General features: G+C 36.7%; 1 pseudogene; it reads left to right on the top strand.

Annotated features, from left to right (window-relative positions):
- The first annotated feature begins 1077 nt into the window (after positions 1–1077).
- Positions 1078–2489, top strand: LOC114029899 (annotated as a pseudogene).
- The last annotated feature ends 6518 nt before the right edge of the window (positions 2490–9007 follow it).

The following is a 9007-nucleotide window of genomic DNA, read 5'->3' as shown; positions in this document are numbered from 1 at the left end:
CTGCTGTTTTTTTTTTCAATTTATTGAAATATTTTTTGTAATCACCTCTAGTCCTAGGGTGTGGTGTATGGTGTCTTTGCCTCAGATCCTCCTTCACTTCTCCCCTCAGGCCTGAGACAGAAACCAGAACTCTGTCCTCCTGTAGGTGCCCACAACCAGCAGCATCCCCATCCCATTGTTTCTGCACTCATTGGGCACATGCTGGTTCCTTCTTGCCCTGGGCCACATCTCAGCAGTACTGGCATCCTTTATAAGCAGAGGTTCCCACAATCTTCCCCCCCCTTGATGCCCAACTCCCCATATTGTCCAGGAGGTGCAAATTCCTGTGACTGAGGCCAAGATTACCTCCCAACTGAACTTGCCTCTTACTGTTTCAGTGGAACTAGACTAGTGGAGGTGTTCACTCTTAACAGGGACCAAGCCTGGGTCCTGGGATATTTCTTCTGATTGTCCCAGGAGGACCACTGTTCTGTCCCAACTCTTGTTTGATTTTACCACTCCACATTCACCCTGAAGTGCTGTTTTGTCTCATTCTTGGGAAAAATATGGAAAGCTTGGAATTTTCTGATCTACTCTGCCATCTTTCCAGAATCCTCTCCCCATGTCTTTTTTATAAATATTCCCAATAGGATCCATCCAACCAAATGGAAACTTTTCCCTCACTTTATCAAAATGGATGCCAATACAGTATTCAGACTGTCCATCTGTTGTCTCTCATTCTTTTTACACTAATGGCTAACCTCCTTTTCCTGTTATACCCATCAAATGATTTCCAGACAAATGTTTAGATTAATGTTTATAGATATTTTCCCTCTAAGGACAGTGTAATTTTGTTCATATATTGCCTTTTTTTTGTACCACTCTATCACTGTCACCGTGAAAATAAAAGGGAGCTGTACAGGAATGAGAATAATTTTTTGTTTCTTTGTGTCTTCTATTTTGTAGGATTGTTATGGGCAAAAAAAATCAACTAGTATTAAGAAATTGCCTGCTCTGTTTAGCTCAGACTGACTAGGGCAGCATCATGGTAGAAAAGGAGGAGGCCTCATGCAGTTACTATAGCACTATGGTGTCAGTTGTTGATCCCTCACAGAACATTTCAGTTCTGCCCTGCAAGGATATATAATACTGATTGTCTACCCACTTAATCTGAGAAAATGGAGACTGAGCAGCCAAAAGAAACCTTCCCCAATACTGAAATCACAGCTGAATTTGTTAACTGCTTTGCTGAAGATATGGAGGAGAAGCAGGCCTTTAAAAGATCTAGAAACACTGACTAGATACTTGAACTGCAAATTTTGCTTCAAAGCAAGAATGCTGGAGCAGTGATTGGGAAAGGAGGAAAAAATACTAAAGCACTTAGTACAGACTACAATGCCGGTGTTTCAGTTCCAGACAGCAGTAGCCCCGAGCGCATATTGAGTATCAGTGCAGATACTGAAATAATTGAAGAAATTCTGAAGAAAATCATCCCTACTTTGGAAGAGGGCCTGCAGTTGCCATTAGCCGCGGCAACCAGCCAGCTCCCACTCAAATTTGATTCTGTGGAATGCTTAAATTACCAGCACTATAAAGGAAGTGACTTTGACTGCAAGTTAAGACTGTTGATTCACCAGAGTTTGGCAGGAGGAATTATTGGGGTGAGAGGTGCTAAAGTCAAAGAACTTTGATGCAGACAACTATCGAGTCTTTCCAGGAATGCTATAGTCATTCCATGGATAGAGTTGTTCTTATTGGTAGAAAACCTGTGGAGTACATAAAGATCATACTGGATCTTATGTCTAAGTCTCCCATCAAAGGACATGCACAACCCTATGATCCCAATTTCTATGGTGAAACCTATGACTATGATGTTTGAGGATCCATGAGGAAGCCCTGGGATTTCCCATGCAGGGAAGAGGAGGCTTAATAGAATGCCCCCAGGTCGTGGTGGGCATCCTATGTTCCCATCTAGAAGAGATTATGATGACAAGAGCCCTTGCAGAGGACTCTCACCACCTGCTCCCTGACATGGTGGCAGGGGCAGTAGCAGAGCTCGAAATCTTCCTCTTCCTCCACCACCACCACCCAGAGGAGGAAATTTTATAGTTATGATAGAACAGAAGATCCAGTAGTTGTTTAATGCTGATGAGACTTGGGAGTCTGCAATAGATACATGGATTCCTTCAGAATGGCAGATGGCTTATGAAGCACAGGAGGGCTCTGGATATGATTATTCCTATGGATAGGTCCGGGGCTCATATGGTGGTCTTGGTGGACCCATTATTACAACACTAGTAACTATTCCCAAAGATTTGGCTGGATCTATTACTGGCAAAGGTGATCAGTGAATCAAGCAAATACATCATGAATCTTGAGCATCAATCAAAATTGATGAGCCTTTGGAAGGATCTGAGGATCAATTTATTACCATTCCAGGAACACAGGACCAGACACAGAATGCACATTATTCACTGTAAAACAGTGTGAAGCAGTATGCAGATAATTAAGGATTCTAATTCAAGATTTTTTTTTCTTTTTTATAGGTTGGAGTAGTATTCTGGAAAATTTTTCTAAGACTAACGGAGAACTGAAGGAGTACTGCATCTTTTTTTTTTCATCTGCTTCTGTTTAAAAAACCAACATTCCTCTCCTTCATAGGTGTTCTGCTTTTTTGGTGTAGTGAAATCTTTGTTGTTCACCAGATGTAATGTTTTAGTTCCTTACAAACAGGGTGGTGGGGGTGGGGAAGGCATGTAAAACTAACACTGAAATTTTGAAACATCAGTAAAAAGAGTGAATTTTATTTTTGTTCATTGCTGGTAGAAAAAAAAATAATAACTTTTCCCCTCCTGTAACTATTGTGGACACCTTGCTTTGTGGTCACTGTAATTTTTTTTGAGGGGGGTATTGTGATAGGGGAGAAATAGCATCAATAGTCCACATGACCCTGGCATCCATTCAGAGCAGTGTACAGAATGCAATGCTTTTTTTGTAAAAAAAAAAAAAAGAAAAAGAAAAAAGTTTTATGATTTTTAAAGTCAATCTAGTGAACCTAAATTGGTGGTCATTTTTAACACATTAAATCTCAAATGGTTAAATCTTTCCCCCTAGACAAAAGCAGCACTAATTGAACAGTAAGTTTGATTTTCAGCTCCTGTATCTTTCTGGACACATAATAAGCAAATAGTCCTGGTGACTACTTGATGATTTGAAAGTCCATTGCTTGAGAAGGAATTGTATCACATTCATTCATGCAACAATCTGGTTTTTGCAAATGCTTGTCCCTACTTGCAGTACAATTTTCTGTATTAGTAATTGTGAAGAACAACCAAACTGGGAGCAGTCCCACAAATTGGTATTATATATATATATATATATATATGGTATATTGGTATATATGTATATATGTATATATGCATATGTATATATACATATATGCACCTGAAGCCTGATTAGCAGTGAGTTTTACTAATCAGAATAACGCTTGGTTATGAAAATGACTGGAGCTGAATAAATTCTGATTATTTTTAGATAATTACTCATTTGTAGACTATTTAAAAAACTGTCAACTTGCCTGGTGCCTACTAGTTAAACTTTGTAATATATGTGTGTCTGTGTGTGTGTATTTATATATATATATATGTGTGTATATATATATACACATATACATGAATACATATATACATATATAAATACATATATAATTATATATGTATGTGTGTATATATACACACTTTTTTTTCCATTGTATGCAGATTTGAAAGAAAGATGTACCATTTCTCTGTTGTATGTTGTATTATGTAGGAAATGCTTGTGAACAATTCAAAAAGTGATTTAAAAAAGTACCTCTGGATGTTTTGTATAGTATCTTAACATTTGTATTAATAGTTAAAAGTTCCAATTTCACTTCCACATAAAAATACACTCACACACACATACACACACACACATAGGAAATTGCCTGCTGTTATCTTTGGCAATATCATAATGAGTAACTATATACTCAGGTCTCTGACAACATTTAAGCATTTAAAATGAGGATATGGTTCATGGCTACTTCACTTCATTCAAGTCACAACAATATGCTGACCCCAGTATGCCATGTCATGAGATTGATGAGATGACTTTCTACCGTTATCTGGGAGGACCTGTTCATTCAAAACTGATAGCCTTGGATAGAGGTAGGGTAGAAGGAATACCACTAACCCTGACACTTAGATCTCCCAAAGAAATACACAATAAAATATTGAAGAAAAAGAACTACCTAGTCCATACAGTATACAATTCTAGCATGAGATATAACAAGAAAAAAAGACTATTAGGTTGAGTTTAATGCTAGTCTTCTTAGTATTTTGGTATATTTTTGGGACTTTTTTTCTTACTTGTGGCTAAAGGAATATTTCTTCCTCTCTAGTCTTATGACTACTGAGAGATACTGATGGATATAGACTGCTCTTGATTTAAAAAAATGATTTCCATTATTTTAAAAACCTTTTTAACCAGGTGCAAAGATTAAGCTAGAAGTTCTCTCAGTAGTTGCTTGTCTCATTAAGCTTGTTCTCTTTCCCTTGAGCAAAATTGTATGTTTATACATGGGGGTTTCCTTAGCCAAACCTCCATTGTTGTCTCCCTTCTTGGCAGCTGTCCTAAACCCAGGTGTAAGAATGATATAAGTGTCGACCCCAAAAAGGGAAAAGAATAATGTAACTGATTGACCCAATACAAGTAGGGTTTACTAGAAAGTTTTCTTAGTTTGTAAGGTTTTAGTTATAAAATACAGGATACCTCAAATATAAATGTTGATAGTGCTGTTTCTAGTTCTTTCCTCAACTCCCTTTCCCCTTATCTTCCCCCATCCTGCCACCTCAAAGAGATAAATATATGATGGTGGCTAGTGCCACCATAAGGTGGCAAATTTGTGGAATCTGACAAAGTAAATCCTCCATGCTCACATTGCTTGTATTGCCAATACTAGTTGCTGCCTCAGCCTGAGGGTTGATAAGGTGATTATCAAAACAGAATCTATATAACTGGAAACATATTTATCCCTAGATTCCTCCCTCTTTGATTTTATAACTTTAAATATTTTTTTCCTCTTTACCCTTCTTTTCCTGCTCTAGTCTAATTAAATTCTTACTATGCCCACAGCTCTCAGCAATATACAACAATTGAGTCTAAGTGATGGTTACAGCAAAGACTAATTCAGTTGCCAAGGGCTCCTTAGAGAAGAGATCACTAGCCTTTAACACAGATTTCTAATGCTGCTACCGGATAATTGGCTAATTCAAGTAATGTCTCCCTGAAACTCTGTGCCTTCTAATGCCAAGCTTTTGTTGATGATCCTCTCTATATTTAGCTTAGCTGGTATTCAAATAGCAGGTTTCATAGATTTATGGATTTAGGGCTGAGAGGGGCCTCAGAAGGTACCTATTCCAATGCTAGTTTTCAGTTGAGGAAAATGAGGCCAAGGAGATGAAATGACCCTGTCTAGGGTCACATAGGTATTAAGTAGCAGATGATGATCCTCTGCTCCAAATCTGGCAGTTTTTTAAGCTATACCATTTAACCTATCACCAATAATCTGTTTCCAGGTCTGTAATTGAAATCTATCCAGATTTGTAGAACCTGTTGAAGGTTTTACTCCACCGGCATATCCTTAAAGAACTCAGAGTTCCCTCTCCATGTTGATATATCAGAATAGAACTTTTGTGATGGTATTGATATACATTTGCCTTTGAATCAAATTTCTATGAATGACATTTTTTATTTCTGTCTTTTTTTTCAAAAATTCACTTTCCTAAAATGCATATTAATGCTCTCTTAGTTATATGATCAGAAAGTTCAAATTTACTGTAAAAAATATACTTTACTTCCATCTTCAATGGTGATCTTAAATGTTATGATTAATATCTACAAAAACACTAATTTTAAAATGCTTTCATCTAAAACTTTGCCGAAGCTGCTTTGCATGCCTGGACTACTCTACTTAATCATCTTAACCTTTCAGAATCCATAGCTGCTTTCAAGGTTCAGCTTTAGTGCTATTTCTTCCCATATAAGGCCTTTCTGATTTCTTGGTTCCAGTCATTGGTGCTTTACCTCTGCCATGACTGCATTTTTTTAAATATATTTTGTGCTTCCTTATCTCTGTACTTTTTGTTCCCTTTCTTCCCCATGTATAATGAAAACTCCATAAAAATAGGTACTATTTTGCATATAAAAATGTATGTGTTCATGTCATATCTATGTATATATATATATGTGTATATACACATATACACATGAATACACATGTATATATACACATACACACATACCTTGCCTAGTACAGTATTTGGCACATAGTTTTTATTATAAAATACTTGTTGAATTAAATCTATACATAAATAACTGCAGTGTTGTTTTGTTCTTACCCTAGTTAGCTATGTGACTTTGGGTTTCTCATAGGATCCAGACCTAGGAACGAATTTAAAGACAATCTAGTACAAACCTTTATGTTACAGTTGAGGAAATAGGGGCCCAAAGAAATTCTGTGATTTGTTCAGTATCACCAAGGAAGTAAATCTGAAAGTCAAGATTTCAAAGCAAGTCCTTTGATTCAGATCTAGGGGTCTTTAGAGTATAGCATGTTGTTTTCATCATTGATTTAAAAAAAAATAGAGGTTTGGATTAGGTAACATTTAAGACTCCTTCCACTTCTATCTTTCTATAACCTCTGTATAATTGGATAGAAGGAAGGTATGTTATGGGAATGTCCTGAAGGCAATGGGATTGAGTGACTAAATAGATTAGAAATGCAGAGAGGCATTGTGAATAGCTAATAGCATTCTGTGCTGTCCCTTGTGTTGACTCAAATTTGTCCCTTCCTATTCAGTCTAATACTAAATAATGCCATTTAGCTACATGGGAAAAGGATATATTCAATATATTGGCAATATAAGAAGAGATGCTTATAAACATTTTGAAAAGTTTTTAAAAGCATATTCCTTCTAACCTTTTGTCCTTCTGTCATGGCTTAAAGTATGCCTAGTTCTCTAGTTCTTGTTTGGGAAAGCGCTTACAAAATGTCTTTTATAGCAAGAATGTATAAAAACCTTGCCACATTGTCCTTAATGAATTCTTCCTTATGTTCATAGGTGAAAGATGAAAACGTCTGCATTGAACAGATTATACACAGACACTGGTTAAGAGGGTTGATATGTTCTGCCACAACTAGTAAATAAAGGCTCAATGGTAGTCTCGAGAGATGAGTAAAAATCACCTAGAGGATTCTCTCAATGCATTTGTCCTAATCTTTCACCAATTTGTGCTAGAACATTCCCATTACAATGATCAATGCCCAGGTGTCTACAGAGCTAGTATCTCAACCATATAGTGTTGAGCGCTGGGTATTTGTAAAGATTTCAATGTGAGCTTGCTTTCCCATGTGCAATGGATATAGAGCAGAATCCCTTATCTAGTGATATAATGCAAATGAACAAATTCTAAAGTTTCCGTTTTAGTAGTCAACATAATTTACAGCATTTTAGTAGCAACCCCTATTTAAAAAAAGCATTTTTTGAAATAAGCTTGTTAACTGTCAGGATACTAGTAGCTAAGAGCACTTTAGAGTATGCATGATTTTAATAGTAAGGACTGTTTCTGATTCTATGGTGAAGTCTTAATGGATTTCAAAGGACATGAATTCTAGGAATTCTAAAGTCAAGTATTGAGGTACCCCTGACAAGAACTATCAAATGGAAATGAAAAAGTTGAGTTAATCCCTGACCACATTGCAACCCCAACATTTTATCACTACTAGATAAGTCTTCTTATGGCTTGTCAACATGCTTCTGAATTAAACCCCACACTTCTAAGTTTTTCAAAGCTGTGGAGGAGCTGATGGCCATATGTAGTGTGAGATCAAGGTACATGGTTAAAGAGCGGATGAAAATGTAATTCTGGGAAATGTAAAAAATGTTCTTTACAAGTAATTGTTTGAGTTTATGTCCTTACAAATTCCATTGCTTCAAATCTAAAGAAAAATCATTTGAAAAATAGCTAGGCTGTTGGAGGGGTAAAATGCCCATACAAAGAAGATGGCATAATAAGAGAGCTATAAAAGTAGCATTTTATCAGCAGCCAGCATTCATGTGTTCCCAGTAGAGGCTTTCCCTTCCCTGCTGCAGCTATCTCACCATTCATAACACAAACCAAATTCTGTGTTACTGAATCTATTGCTTGTCTGTGCAAGGCTGATACTGCTGCCAATAAAGGGGCAACTTACTTATTTCGGGATAAATGGGTCACAGCACCTGTTTGTAATCATTTAAGAAGACTCTCACCTGGCTCTTCACTTTTGTTATCCCATTATCCAGATGATGAAGAGCAAAAATCTGTTCTGTCAGCCACACAGAGTAGAATCCAACCAGAATCACTCTCCACATCCTTGACAATTGTCTAATAGATACCATTTACATGACTGAAGGTCAAACAGGCAAAGCTGATTAGAATGATAGCAATTTCATTCCAAATTTCCATTTTAACATGACGTTTTTAGTCTTTCACCTTTTTTTCTAATCATTCACTTCATCATGCCCAAAGGTGAAAAATGAGGTTATTAATCGGCAACTTTTTCTCCTGTACCAAAATTTTCCTTCAGACAGATTAGCATTCCAAAATTTTGTTAATGAATTATTGCTCTCCATTATGTTTCATTGTATTGCTTATTACCATTTTCAAGGAGGGTCAATCTTACAATCTTTCAAGAAATTACTTCTTGAAGCAAAAATACATGACTTTCAAAGGATTAACTCATGAAATGAATTTTGTAGGATAAAGCAATGTAGCAAAATTAAAACTGGGCCAGGAGATGTGGCCTCTAATTTCAGCTTTGCTATTGGCTGGCTCTGTGACCTGGGTCAAGAAAAAAGCATGAGCACCTAAGGTGTATAGGATAGTATGTTAGTCCCTGAAGACACAAGGAAGTACAAATTTCAATCCCAGGGTTCAAGGTGTTTCAACCTGATTGCAAGGACAATGCATA

The sequence above is a fragment of the Vombatus ursinus genome, unplaced genomic scaffold (assembly GCF_900497805.2).
Source record: "Vombatus ursinus unplaced genomic scaffold, bare-nosed wombat genome assembly UNPS02014942.1, whole genome shotgun sequence".
NCBI lineage: Eukaryota > Metazoa > Chordata > Mammalia > Diprotodontia > Vombatidae > Vombatus > Vombatus ursinus.
The sequence above is the reverse complement of the archived record's forward strand: the minus strand, read 5'-3'. Positions and strand labels throughout refer to the sequence as shown.